Below are 15,777 nucleotides of genomic sequence, written 5' to 3'. Positions count from 1 at the left end.
ATCCTTTTGGGTATTACTAAATTTACTAGTCCAGAATCCAGGCAGATCATTAGTAAGATTTTTCTTAGAGTATCCTTGTCACTCCTGGATACTTTTACTGAAATAAGCTTTGATGTAACACTCACTTTCACAAGACTCAATAAACACACACACACACACACACACTCACACACAATAAGAACGCACTAGTGGGGGGGGCGGTCCTGAGATGGTGGAGGAATAGGATGGGGAGACCACTTTCTCCCCCACAAATTCATTGAAAGATCATTTGAATGCTGAGCAAATTCCACAAAACAACTTCTGAATGCTGGCGGAGGACACCAGGCACCCAGAAAGGCAGCCCATTGTCTTCAAAAGGAGGTAGAACAAAATATAAAAGATAAAAAGAGAGACAAAAGAGTTAGGGATGGAGACCCATCCCAGGGAGGGAGTTGTGAAAGAGGAGAAGTTTCCAAATACCAGGAAACCCTCTCACTGATGGGTCTGTGGGGAATTTTGGATTCTCAGAGGGCAACATAACCAGGAGGAAAAAAAAATAAAACCCACAGATTACCCGCCTAACCACAACTGCCAGCAGAGAAGTAGCCCAAATGCTCACGACCGCCACCAGCAAGCAGGGTCTGAACAGGGAGGCGCGGGCTGCATTGCTTAAGATGAGGACTGGGCCTGAATGCCCTGAGGGCCAACTGAGGGAACTAACTTGAGGTAGCAACCCAGACTGTGGGATAGCCAGAGAGAGGAGGAAAAAAAAGAGAGAGAGAGAGAGGAGAACTTTCCTGCAAAAATCTCTAACCTAAGGCACTGCCAGGCCTGCTCACAGAACAAAGGACTGATTGAATACCAGAGGAGAGCTAGCTGGCTGCGGACTGGCCCATCCCCAGCCGGCCAGAGGCAGAGAGGCAGGCAGGTAATGGCCAGAGCTGGAGGGCGAGGGGTAATCTCAGCCCCAGAGATGGCATCCTCTACCAAACTGCAAGCAGGCTCCCAGTTGCTAACCAACCTGGACGGTTGACATCTGCCAGGAGGGTCACAGCCAGAGATCAGCTCCCCAGAAGAGACACACGGCACACCTGAGATGGCACTCCGGCTTGCACCCAGGAAACCGAGTGGCTGGGATGGGGGAGGTGATAAGATGCACCGCCCACCTGGGGAGAGTGCGCTCGCCAAGCACCTGGTTGCCTGAGCTGCTCAGACCTGGGAAGGGCAGAAAACGCAGGCCCAACCAAGTCTATGCCTTTGTGGAGTACACGAGAACCTGAACCTGAGCAGCTTAGACCTGGGAAGTGCATGCAACCCAGGGCCTGCTTTAGCCAGTTCCCCTGCAGAGCAACCTGTAGCTTGAGTAGTGTAGACCAGAAAAGAACACATGCCATGAGTTGGGGAAAAGCCAGTGTGGCCCAGACACTATGAGCGCTCCCCACACATGCCAGTGATATTTGTTTGCAGTGTTCCTCCCCCGCCACAGCAAGACTGAACAAGTGAGCCTAAATAAGTGACCACCCCCGCCGCCTCTGTCAGGGCGGAAATTAGACACTGAAGAGACTTGCAAACAGAATAAGTCAAAATAAACAGAGGGAACTGCTTTGGAAGTGACAGGTGCAACAGATTAAAACCCTGTAGTTAGCACAGACTACATTGGAAGGGGCCTGTAGACCTCAAGAAGAAGTATAAGCTGGAACAAAGAACTATCTGAAACTGAACTGACCCCACAATGGCCACAACAGCTCCAGAGAAATTCCTAGATATATTTTACTATTATCATTCTTTTAATTTTATTTTTTTATATTTAAGTCCTTTATTACTCCTTTAATTTTCATTTTTATAACCTACTATTACCTTGCCAAAAAAAAAAAACCCTATTTTTAAAGGAAGTTTCATATATATTTTTAAATAATTTTTATGATTTTTTTTTAATATTGTATTTTTGAGAGTCTAATCCCTATCTAGATTTTTAATCTTAGCTTTTTGGTATTTGTTATCAATTTTGTACATTTAAGAATCCAATCTTCAGTACCCATTTTTACTTAGGAGTGTGATTACTGGCTTGACTGCCCTCTCCTGCTTTTGATCTCCTTTTTCTCCCCCAGGTCACCTCTACCTTCTCCCTCCCCTTCCCTTCTCTTCTCTACCTAACTCTGTGAATCTCTTTGGGTATTCCAGGTTGTGGAGAACACTTAGGGAACTGATTACTGGGTAGATCTGTCTCTCTCCTTTTGACTCCCCCTATTCTCCTCCTGGTCACCTCTACCTCCTTCCTCCCTCTTCTTTCCTCTTCTCTACGTAAAACTCTGTGAACCTCTCTGGGTGTTCCAGGCTGTAGAGAGCACATAGGGAATTGATTACTAGCTAGATTGCTCTCGCCCCTTTTGACTCCCCCTCTTCTCCTCCTGGTCACCTCTATCTCCCTTCTCCCTCTTCTCTTCTCCATGTAACTCTGCGAACCTCTCTGGGTGTCCCTCACTGTGGAGAATCTTTTCTCCATTAATCCAGATGTTTTATCATCAGTGCTGTATGCATGGAGAAATCCTGAGGCTACTGTAAGAATATGAATGAAAACCAGAGGCAGGAGGCTTAAATCCAAAACTTGAGAAGACCAGAAAACTCCTGACTACAGGGAACATTAATTGACAAAAGCCCATTCAAAAGCCTCCATACCTACACTAAACCAAGCTCCACTCAAGAGCCAACAAGTTCCAGAGCAAGACATACCAGACTAATTCTCCAGCAATGCAGGAACATAGCCCTGAGCATTAATATACAGGCTGCCCAAAGTCACACCAAACCCATAGATACCTCAAAACTCACTAGTGGACACTTCATTGTACTCCAGAGAGAAGAGATCCAGCTCCACCGACCAGAACACTGACGCAAGCTTCCCTAACCAGGAAACCTTGACAAGCCACTTGTCCAACCCCACCAACAGGGAGTAACCTCCACAATAAAGAGGAACCACAAACTTCCAGCATACAGAAAGGCCACCCCCCAAACATTGCAATCTAAACAAGATGAAAAGACAGAAATATTCAGCAGGTAAAGAAACATAATAAATGCCCACCAAACCAAATAAAAGAGGAGGAAATAGGGAGTATACCTGAAAAAAAATTCAGAATAATGAAGAAGAATGATAGTAAAAATGATCCAAAATCTTGAAAACAAAATGGAGTTACAGATAAATAGTCTGTAGACAAGGATTGAGAAAATGCAAGAAACGTTTAACAAGTGCCTAGAAGAAATAAAAAAGAGTTAATCAATAATGAATAATGCAATAACTGAGATCAAAAACACTCTGGAGGGAAACAACAGTAGAATAACTGAGGCAGAAGACAGGATAAGTGACGTGAAAGATAGAATGGTGGAAATAAATGAAGCAGAGAGGAAAAAAGAAAAAAGAATTAAAAGAAATGAGGACAACCTCAGAGATCTCTGGGAGAATGTCAAACCCCCCAACATTCAAATCATAGGCGTCCCTGAAGAAGAAGACCATGAGAAAGGCCATGAGAAAATACTTAAGGAAATAATAGTTGAAAAGTTCCCTAAAATGGGGAAGGAAATAGCCAACCAAGTCCAAGAAACCCAGAGAGTCCCAAACAGGATAAACCCAAGGCCAAACACCCCAAGACACATATTAATCAAATTAATGAAGATCAAATACAAAGAACAAATATTAAAAGCAGCAAGGGAAAAACAACAAATAACACACAAGGAGATTCCCATAAAGATAACAGCTGATCTTTCAGTAGAAACTCTTCAGGCCAGAAGGTAATGGCAAGATATACTTAAAGTGATGAAAGAGAAAAACCTACAACCCAGATTACTGTACCCAGCAAGGATCTCATTCAAATATGAAGGAGAAATCAAAAGCTTTACAGACAAGCAAAAGCTGAGAGAATTCAGCACCACCAAACCAGCTCTTCAGCAAATGCTAAATGATCTTTTCTAGACAGGAAACCCAGAAAAGGTTTATAAACTCGAACCCAAAACAACAAAGTAAATGGCAGTGGGATAATACTTATCAATAATTACCTTAAATGTAAATGGGTTGAATGCCCCAACCAAAAGACAAAGACTGGCTGAAGGGGTACAAAAACAAGACCCCTGTATATACTGTCTACAAGAAACCCACCTCAAAACAGGGGACACATATAGACTGAAAGTGAAGGGGTGGAAAAAGATATTTCATGCAAATGGAGACCAAAAGAAAGCAGGAGTACCAATACTCATATCAGATAAAATAGACTTTGAAATAAAGGCTCTGAAAAGAGACAAAGAAGGACACTACTTAATGATCAAAGGGTCAATCCAAGAAGAAGATATAACAATTATAAATATATATGCACCCAACATAGGCGTACCGGAATATGTAAGACAAATGCTAACAAGTATGAAAGGGGAAATTAACAGTAACACAATCATAGTGAGAGACTTTAATACCCCACTGACACCTATGGATAGGTCAACTAAACAGAAAATTAGCAACCAAACACAAACTTTAAATTATACAATGCAAAAGTTAGACCTAATTGATATCTATAGGACATTTCACCCCAAAACAATGAATTTCACCTTTTACGTCAAGTGCACATGGAAACTTCTCCAGGATAGATCCCATCCTGAGCCATAAACTAGCCTTGGTAAATTCAAAAAAATTGAAATCATTTCAAGCATCTTTTCTGATCACAATGTGGTAAGATTAGATATCAGCTACAGGAAAAAAGATGTTCAACCTGGTTTTAGAAAAAGCAGAGGAACCAGAGATCAATATGCCAACATCCACTGGATCATGGAAAAAGCAAGAGAGTTCCAAGAAAAACATCTATTTCTGCTTTATTGACTATGCCAAAGCCTTTGACTGTGTGGATCACAATAAACTGTGGATAATTCTGAAAGAGATGGGAATACCAGACCACCTGACCTGCCTCTTGAGAAACCTATATGCAGGTCAGAAAGCAACAGTAAGAACTGGACATGGAACAACAGACTGGTTCAAAATAGGAAAAGGAGCACATCAAGGCTGTATATTGTCACCCTGCTTATTTAACTTCTATACAGAGTACATCATGAGAAATGCTGGACTGGATGAAGCACAAACTGGAATCAAGATTGCAGGGAGAAATATCAATAACCTCAGATATGCAGATGACACCACCCTTATGGCAGAAAGTGAAGAGGAACTCAAAAGCCTGTTGATGAAAGTGAAAGAGGAGAGTGAAAAAGTTGGCTTAAAACTCAACATTCAGAAAACGAAAATCATGGCATCTGGTCCCACCACTTCATGGGAAATAGATGGGGAAACAGTGGAAACAGTGGCTGACTTTATTTTTTGGGGTTCCAAAATCACTGCAGATGGTGATTGCAGCCATGAAATTAAAAGACGCTTGCTCCTTTGAAGGAAAGTTATGACCAACCTAGATAGCATATTCAAAAGCAGAGACATTACTTTGCCAACAAAGGTCCGTCTAGTCAAGGCTATGGTTTTTCCAGTGGTCATGTATGGATGTGAGAGTTGGACTGTGAAGAAGGCTGAGCACCAAAGAATTGATGCTTTTGAACTGTGGTGTTGGAGAAGACTCTTGAGAGTCCCTTGGACTGCAAGGAGATCCAACCAGTCCATCCTAAAGGAGATTAGTACTGGGTGTTCTTTGGAAGGACTGATGCTAAAGCTGAAGCTCCAGTACTTTGGCCACCTCATGCGAAGAGTTGACTCACAGGAAAAGCCTCTGATGCTGGGAGGGATTGGGGGCAGGAGGAGAAGGGGACGACAGAGGATGAGATGGCTGGATATGGCATCACCAACTCAATGGACGTGAGTTTGAGTAAACCCCGGGAGTTGGTGATGGACAGGGAGGCCTGGCGTGCTGCCATTCATGAGGTCACAAAGAGTTGGACACGACTGAATGACTAAACTGAACAGAATTGAACTGACAAGAAAAAAAAACTATTAAAAATGCAAACATATGGAGGCTAGACAACACACTTCTGAATAATCAACAAATCACAGAAGAAATAAAAAATCAAAATATGCAGAGAAATGAATGATAATGAAAATACAACAACCCCAAACCTATTCAGTTCAATTCAGTCGCTCAGTCCTGTCCGACTCTTTGCGACCCCATGAATCACAACACGCCAGGCCTCTCTGTCCATCACCAACTCCAGGAGTTCACTCAGACTCACGTCCATCGAGTCAGTGATGCCATCCAGCCATCTCATCCTCTGTCGTCCCCTTTTCCTCCTGCCCCCAATCCCTCCCAGCGTCAGAGTCTTTTCCAATGAGTCAACTCTTCCCATGAGGTGGCCAAAGTACTGGAGTTTCAGCTTTAGCATCAGTCCTTCCAAAGAAATCCCAGGGCTGATCTCCTTCAGAATGGACTGGTTGGATCTCCTTGCAGTCCAAGGGACTCTCAAGAGTCTTCTCCAACACCACAGTTCAAAAGCATCAATTCTTTGGCACTCAGCCTTCTTCACAGTCCAACTCTCACATCCATACATGACCACAGGAAAAACCATAGCCTTGACTAGACGAACCGTTGTTGGCAAAGTAATGTCTCTGCTTTTGAATATGCTATCTAGGTTGGTCATAACTTTCCTTCCAAGGAGTAAGTGTCTTTTAATTTCATGGCTGCAGTCACCATCTGTAGTGATTTGGAGCCCAGAAAAATAAAGTCTGACACTGTTTCCACTGTTTCCCCATCTATTTCCCATGAAGTGGTGGGACCTGATGCCACGATCTTCATTTTCTGAATGTTGAGCTTTAAGCTAACTTTTTCACTCTCCACTTTCACTTTCCTCAAGAAGCCTTTTAGTTCCTCTTCACTTTCTGCCATAAGGGTAGTGTCATCTGCATATCTGAGGTTATTGATATTTCTCCCGGCAATCTTGATTCCAGTTTGTGTTTCTTCCAGTCCAGTGTTTCTCATGATGTACTCTGCATATAAGTTAAATAAACAGGGTGACAATATACAGCCTTGACGTACTCCTTTTCCTATTTTGAACCAGTCTGTTGTTCCATGTCCAGTTTTAACTGTTGCTTCCTGACCTGCATACACATTTCTCAAGAGGCAGATCAGGTGGTCTGGTATTTCCATCTCTTTCAGAATTATCCACAGTTTATTGTGATCCACACAGTCAAAGGCTTTGGCATAGTCAATAAAGCAGAAATAGATGTTTTTCTGGAACTCTCTTGGTTTTTCTATGATCCAGTAGATGTTGGCAATTTGATCTCTGGTTCCTCTGCCTTTTCTAAAACCAGCTTGAACATCAGGAAGTTCACGGTTCACATATTGCTGAAGCCTGGCTTGGAGAATTTTGAGCATTACTTTACTAGCATGTGAGATGAGTGCAATTGTGTGGTGGTTTGAGCATTATTTGGCATTGCCTTTCTTTGGGATTGGAATGAAAACTGACCTTTTCCAGTCCTGTGGCCACTGCTGAGTTATCCAAATTTCCTGGCATATTGAGTGCAGCACTTTCACAGCATCATCTTTCAGGATTTGGAATAGCTCAACTGGAATTCCATCACCTCCACTAGCTTTGTTTGTAGTGATGCTTTCTAAGGCCCACTTGACTTCACATTCCAGGATGTCTGGCTCTAGGTCAGTGATCACACCATCGTGATTATCTGGGTCATGAAGATCTTTTTTGTACAGTTTTTCTGTGTATTCTTGCCATCTCTTCCTAATATCTTCTGCTTCTGTTAGGTCCATACCATTTCTGTCCTTTATCGAGCTCATCTTTGCATGAAATGTTCCTTTGGTATTTCTGATTTTCTTGAAGAGATCCCTAGTTTTTCCCATTCTGTTAGTATACTAATGCATATATGTAGAATTTAGAAAGATGGTAATGAGGACCCTATGTGTGAGATAGCAAAAGAGACACAGATGTAAAGAACAGTTTTTTGAACTCTGTGGGAGAAGGCGAGGGTGGGATGATTTGAGAGGGTAGCGTTGAAACGTGTATATTATCATATGTGAAGTGGATCGCCAGGCCAGGTTCGATGCATGAGACAGGATGTTCAGGGCTGGTGCACTGGGATGACCCTAGGGGATGTGATGGGGAGGGAAATGGGAGGGGGGTTCTGGATGTGGAACACATGTGCACCCATGGCTGATTCATGTTGATGTATGGCAAAAACCACTACAATATTGTAAAGTAATTAGCCTCCAATTAAAACAAATAAATAATTTTTTTAATTAAAAAAAAAAGAACTCACAGGTATTTTTACTTTGGGGATGATGTTGAGAACATCATCTACAACATACCTATCAACCCTTCATAAATATCCATAGGAAAGAAAGCCATAATACCAGAAAAGAGCTATGCTTGTTTTGTGCAATAGGCAGGTTTTGAATGTGTACTCTATACATGTATTTTATTAATTTCTTTCTTTGCTTTGGTGGCTAGGAAACTCCAAGCTAAATCTGCTCCTTACCTTCAGCAGCTGTGTAAGAAATTTTGTAAATTTTACTTTGGCTTTATTTTACTCTTCCTCCCATACTCCCCTTCACTTTGACTCTTTTATTTATTTTATCCCATTTAATTTTATGTATTTTATCTGTTGTCTCAAATTCTTTTCAGATATAGGTATGTGAGAAGAAGTTAATAAATAAATTAAATACTTAATATAAGGATTTGTTCAGGAAGGATGGTCTTTTAATCATAACTTTCTGACTTGTCTATACCTTTTGTTTTCCTTTTTCTTCTACTAAGTAAAAATTCCCCCCCAGAGACCAGTTATCAAATGTAAAAAATGCACAGTATGATTGATGTCATTTAGAAAACCATACAGATTATTTAATTAATACATAATTGCTTTATTTAAATGATATACAGGATACTACAGTTGATTAACTGGTTCTTTTTTCTTATTAATTTCACTAAATGAAGTAGCTGTTAATAAAATATCCAGGAGGTCAAGTCAACATTCATGAAGCATCATATTTTACCTGTAAAGCTTTGTTGTCAGTTACTAAACATAAATAGAGTGAAAAAATGAGTCTAAGAAAAATAATTTAAAAGCTATCAATATGGTGATTTATGTTAGACATTTAAACAAACCCTAACTATCCATGTCAATAATAAATGACATATAAATACTTAAAAATTCTTTACTGTGTTTCCCCTCCAAAACTATTTTCTGGAGAGTTTTAAACCTATTGGACACTTTTCTAGACCTAAGTGCCTCAGATCACCTACTTCTTTTCCATTTCACTCCCTGGGCTGCTCAGAATGGGTGCTTTGGTCCTGTAATTTTCAGGCTGTAGTTTTTAATTCATACAAAATTGTCTTCAAACAATGTCAGAGCTTGAGCTGCCTTTTGGGGTTATATTTCTTTCTTCCCTTGGGGGAGCTTCAATCTGTGATCCTCTGGGTAACCCAGATGAAAGGCTTTTCTGCAAGTCTCTAAATCTGTTTTAAGATCCCAAATTTAAGAACAGGATTCATGGAAAAACTGATCCAAGATATCTGTTTGGATGATGTTTCTGACAGCCAAAGAAAGGATAATGAGAATTCAGTTTCTCTATTTGGGACCAAGACTATCCTGATCTCATTCCCTTTTTCTGTGCATCATTTGAAACTGAGAGACAAAAAGGGGTGGAAACGGGTCAACGGAAGCCCTTTTCCCAACTGTCGCCCTGAACAGGGATATATTTGACAAACTGTGAATGAAGGTGTGCCCTTAACAAGCTTCCCAGGTGGCGCTAGTGGTAAAGAACCTGCCTGCCAATGCAGGAGACATTAAGAGATGTGAGTTAAATCCCTGGGTTGGGAAGATCCCCTGGAGAGCATGGCAACCCACTCCAGTATTCTTCCCTGGAGAATTCCAGGGACAGAGGAACCTGGCGGGTTACAGTCCACAGGGTTACAAAGAGTTGGACACGACTAAAGCGGCTTAGCACACACGCACGTGCCCTAACATTTTGCTAAGTGAGATGTGAGATTTGAAATTCAGGAGTGATAGGGCTAAAGACCTCTCTCTTTACAACAGAAAGGATGTTGAACATGGTCAGTCAGAGTCCAATCAGGAAAAGAGAAACCACAACAACTGTTTTAACAAAGACAATTTAATGTGGGGAGTTGGTCAAATGGGAAATGGAAGGGATACAGATAAAACAGATACGAACTTCAGGAAGTAGCTTCATTTTTAGTACTAGGGAAACAAAGAGAAGAGATTGGGGTTCTCAAAAAACCTAGACACTTGGAGCAAGGGTCCTCAGAACTGCTTGCCTGGTCATTACCTCTCTAAGGGGCCCAAAAGAAGTAGCAAATACCAATTGCCCGGTCTAAAAGATGATAGTGAACCAACCATTCATTCTAGACATATTCATGGAAATGTTTCTGTGTTGAAACAAATAATTTAATAACTACCTTAATATGTGATCAGACAAAAATATCTCTTTGATCCTTTCTTCTTATTTGTAATACATGAGTTGAACTAAATGGATTCTATCCTCTTTTAGCTTTTAAATGCTCATGCCTATTAAAATGACTACCTTTCCCCCTGAATCTGATATCTTAAAAGTATTCATAATCCAAACCCAGCAAACCAGAGATTCTCCTTTAGTTTTGATTTTATTGTTCCCAAATCTTTAGATAACAGAATTTAATTAACTGCAGTGGTACCAGAGATTATGGAGGTGGTGAGTTAAGAAAAGAATACATGACAAACGAAGAAAGAATCACATTTAATTCTCTGGTATAGCAGGCTCTGTACCATTTTCTCCTATTAAGACAATATATTCAGTGTTTAAATAATTGCAGGTATTTGAAAACTTTTCAATAAGATGACTAGAAAGAAAGACACGAAGCTATTTTAAGAATCAATTTCTGAACGTTTGAAATAGAAATTCTGGAGAGTGGAGAAATTTCATCAGGGTCCTGATATCATCTGCTTGCTTAGATCATCACTTGTTTGCCTTAAATCACTATTTCTTAAACCTGAGAGCCATGAATATCTGAAACTACATCTGCAGACTCCAGTCGTATCGTGGAATTATCAAAAAATTGGAGAAGAGTTTATCCTGATGACCTAGCAAGACTCAGTGCAATTTTCTGTATTGTCATGGATGAGTTATTGATTAATTACTTAGTGTCTTTTTGTTGGTGTGGAGGAAGGGACAAAGAGTCAAAGATTATGTCTCCTTTTGCTTTTGTGGATGCTCAGCCAGCTCTCTGTGCTCTGAGTGTGTCAGGTCCACTGATACTAACCAAGAGTGTACTGAGTGGGGAGTGAAAGGAAACATCTGCTCTGCCAGAGTAAGACAAGGATGTGGGTTTACCTTGGAAAGAGGGTTGGATTTATCAAGACTAGAAGGACTGAAGGGTGGAAAGTTTCTGTGGTGATCAGTGCACTGGCTTGATGGAGTTGACTGTGTGGATGCCTGGGGACTGGGCCCTCACACTGTTCCCTTGGTTGGATAGCAAAGGTCCCAGTGGTGAAACTGGCCTCAGTGGGTGTAGACACTGCTCACTGACTCACTGATCTTCATCTGGACCATGTAGACTTGGACAATAAGCATCTCAGCAGTGACATAATGGAATGAACATCAGATCTTCCTCACTTTTACCAAATTATATAAATATTAGGGGTCTTGTACAATTTTAAAGGAGGGGTAGGGTCCCCAAACTGACCAATACTGGATTTCCTCCCAACAGGTGCTGTTAACATCTAGAGATATCAGTACATGGGCAACAAATTCACACCATAACATGGTACATTACCTGCTGAAGGGAACAGAGTCTCATCTAACAGGTTATTGTAGAAAAAGCTTTTTGCTGAAAGCTTAAAAAAAAAAAAAACTATCCATAATTATTTCTAAGCCCATACTATGTGGCTAGTATGATATATTAGGCACTTAAAATTCAAAAATTAATAATAATAATCATAACAGAACATTGTGTTTTACAAAGTATTTTCAGTGATCATATATATCTATCATCTTCACAACAATTCTATAAGGTGTCATTGCTTCTCATCTATAGGTAAGAAAGCTGAAGCTCAAAAAGTTACTGAAGCTACTTTGCATAGGTTTAAAGTAAATAAACTCATGAGTTAGGTTCTATCAACTGTTTGCCTCCAGACCCAATACTATTAAAATCCTTGCTTTACAAATAAGAAAGCTGAGGCCCCAAAGAGTGAAATAACATTTCAGAGGCCCCATATCCCCTTGCATGTGGCAGATTCAGGATCTATGACTCTAAACTTCACCACTGTAATAAATTCTAGACACAGAGGTGAAGGGAAAAGCTGTTCTAGGAGAAAGAACAGCTGTGTGAAGGACTGAAGTGAGGAATGTATTCTGCTTCCTCCATCAACTTTTTATTCTGAAAATGTTTTAACTTGGAGACAAGTTTAACAGTTTAATGAACATTCTTCTTTTAGATTCCACTTTTTTTTTGATAGAAAAGTAGGATTTATTGGTGGGAATGAGTAAGGAGAGGACAGAGCCAAGGTTCTCATTAATGTAAGGCCTGCCATTTGTCCAGAGGGCCACAATTAAGGATATATTTGACCCCCAGCCATCCAGGATGAGCTGCTTTTCTGCCACCGTGTTTTCAAATTCATCCACATTTAATTTTGTAAATCCCCACTTCTTGGAGATATGGACCTTCTGGCAGCCGGGGAACTTGAACTTGGCCCTGTGGAAGGTCTGGCTTCAACCACAGGCTCTTTGTTCTGAAGCTTGGTGAAGATGGACATTATGACTTTGCCAATGTGGGCCCTGGCCAATATGCCCTGGGGCTTTCCAAAGGTACCACACATACCTGTCTGGAGCCTAGACTGGGGACAGCATGCCAATCGTGATTGTCCACTGGAAAGAGTTGTCTCTAAGGTTCCTTAGGGCAAACTGTACAGGCAACAGGCTGCGTACATTACCAAGAAGGCTGCCCCTTTGCAGTCATTGCACACTGGGCGCCCATGGGGAAAAGAACACAATCTGCTTTATTGGATGCAAATAGATTCCCACTTTTAACATTTTGCTACGTTTCAAAATAAGCTGCAGATATAATGACATCTCATCTTTGAATATTTCTGACACTGCACTTGTGGCAGAAAGCGAAGAACTAAAGAGTCTCTTGATGAAATGAAAGAGGAGAGCTAAAAAGTTGGCTTAAAACTCAACATTCAGAAAACTAAGATCATGACATCTGGTCCCATCACTTCATGGCAAATAGATGGGGAAACAGTGGAAACAGTGACAGACTTCATTTTTGGGGGCTTCAAAATCACTGCAGATGGTGACTGCAGCCATGAAATTAAAAGACATTTACTCCTTGAAAGAAAAGCTATGACCAACCTGGACAGCATATTCAAAAGCAGAGACATTACTTTGCCAACAAAGGTCCATCTAGTCAAAGCTATGGTTTTTCCAGTAGTCATGTATGGATGTGAGAGTTGTACTATAAAGAAAGCTGAGTGCTGAAGAACTGATGCTTTTGAACTGTGGTGTTGAAGAAGACTCTTGAGAGTCCCTTGGACTGCAAGGAGATCCAACCAGTCCATCCTAAAGTTGATCAGTCCTGAATATTCATTGGAAGGACTGATGCTGAAACTGAAACTCCAATACATTGGCCACCTGATGCGAAGAACTGACTCATTTGAAAAGACCTTGATGCTGGGAAAGATTGAAGGTGGGAGGAAAAGGGGACGACAGAAGATGAGATGGTTGGATGGCATCACCGACGCAATGAACGTGAGTTTGAATAAACTCTGGGAGTTGGTGATGGACAGGGAGGCCTGGTGTGCTGTAGTCCATGGGGTCACAAAGAGTCAGACATGACTGAGTGACTGAACTGAACTGTACACCCTCTTAAACTTCTTGTAGAAAATTTGAGCTTAAGTTTTGAAGAACAGGAAGAACATACATTAATAAAAAGAGAAAGGACACATTACTATATTACAACCTTAATCACTACATGATGCTATGATACAGAATGAACGTAACTTTCTCAGAGTCTAATCAAGATAGTGTTTAGGAAGCAACAATTATTTTACCTTTATTTTAATCTGTGTGATTGTATTTAATTTACACACAAGGTTGCCTTTGATTTCCATAATAGCCCTTGGAGATAATTAAGATAGTTATTTTTAAAAGTCAAATGAGGAATTTGAGATGCTACAAAAGTTATTTTTCCCCAGGTCTTTTGGTGAATACGTGAATAAGCCAGGTTTATAATTCTGAAAAACACATTCTTCCAGATTTTTCCAGCTTCTGCAAATACATACTTTGCATCCAAAAAGGAATCCTAAGAACTAGGAATTTTTGGTTCAGTTATGTTTCTAGATGCATGCTCCTTGGATGACTGCTCCCTTTCTTAAACATTTGAGTTTCTGCTGCTGCTGTTGCTGCTGCTAAGTTGCTTCAGTCGTGTCCAACTCTGTGCAACCCCATAGACGACAGCCCACCAGGCTCCCCCGTCCCTGGGATTCTCCAGGCAAGAACACTGGAGTGGTTTGCCATTTCCTTCTCCAATGCATGAAAGTGGAAAGTGAAAAATGAAAGTGAAGTTGCTCAGTCGTGTCTGACTCTTAGTGACCCCATGGACTGCAGCCTACCAGGCTCCTCCGTCCATGGGATTCTCCAGGCGAGAGTACTGGAGTAGGGTGCCATCGCCTTCTCTGTGAGTTTCTGCTAATTTGTAATATATTTTACGCTGCAGTCCTTGAACTGATGTTATAGCCCTATTGTATGTATGAACTGCATTCTCCCCAGCTCCTATGGCTGTCAATACAATTGGTTCTTGAGATGTCCACAGCCAGCATGACAGACATGATATCCCACCTTTGGATTTTTAACAGTTCTGAGTAGGTCTCTGGATATATGTTTTGTACATATGTGAGAGAAAATTGAACATATATTTCTAAATTTCTCAGTAATTATTTAGAAGTGAATATGAAGCAAGAGAAATCTGTATGTAGGTCAAGAAGCAACAGTTAGAACTTCACATTGAGCAACTGACTGGTTCAAAATTGGGAAAAGAGTATGACAAGGCTGTATATTGTCACCCTGCTTATTTAACTTCAATGCAGATACATCATGTGAAATGCCAGACTGGATGACTCACAAGCTGGAATCAAGATGGCCAAGAGAAAGATCAACAACCTCAGATATGCAGATGATACCACTCTAATGGCAGAAAGCAAAGCGGAACTAAAAGAACCTCTTAATGAGAGTGAAAGAGGAGAGTGAAAAAGCTGGCTTGAAACTCAATATTAAAAAACTAAGATCACGGCATCCAGTCCTATCACTTCATGGCAAATAGAAGGGGAAAAAGTGGAAACACTGGGCTCCAAAATCACTGCAGACTGTGACTGAAGCAATGAAATTAAAAGACACTTGCTCCTTGGAAGGAAAGCTATGACCAACCTAGACAGCATATTGAGACATCATTTTGCGAACAAAGGTACATATAGTCAAAGCTATGGTTTTCCAGTAGTCAGGTAAGGATATGAGAGTTGGACTATAAAGAAAACTGAGCACCAAAGAATTGATGCTTTTGAACTGTGGTGTTGGAGAAGACTCTTAAGAGTCCCTTGGACTGTAAGGAGATCAAACCAGTCAATCCTAAAATAAATCAGTTCTGAATATTCTTTGGAAGGACTGATGCTGAAGATGAAACTCTAATACTTTGGCCACCTGATATGAAGAGCTGACTCATTGGAAAAGACCTGGATGTTGGGGAAGACTGAAGGTGGGAGGTATCAGAGGATGAGATGGTTAAGCATCACTGACTCAATGGATTTGAATTTGAGCAAATTCTGGAAGATAGTGGAAGACA

General features: G+C 40.8%; 1 non-coding gene across 1 annotated transcript; it reads right to left on the bottom strand.

Moving 5' to 3' along the window:
- Positions 1-12,817: 12,817 nt before the first annotated feature.
- LOC112586298 lies at positions 12,818-12,953 on the bottom strand. Its single transcript, XR_003110764.3, has one exon. It is a non-coding gene; the product is annotated as a small nucleolar RNA SNORA70 (small nucleolar RNA).
- Between the last annotated feature and the right edge of the window lie 2,824 nt (positions 12,954-15,777).

Source organism: Bubalus bubalis, chromosome 7 (genome assembly GCF_019923935.1).
Source record: "Bubalus bubalis isolate 160015118507 breed Murrah chromosome 7, NDDB_SH_1, whole genome shotgun sequence".
Lineage (NCBI taxonomy): Eukaryota > Metazoa > Chordata > Mammalia > Artiodactyla > Bovidae > Bubalus > Bubalus bubalis.
The sequence above is the reverse complement of the archived record's forward strand: the minus strand, read 5'-3'. Positions and strand labels throughout refer to the sequence as shown.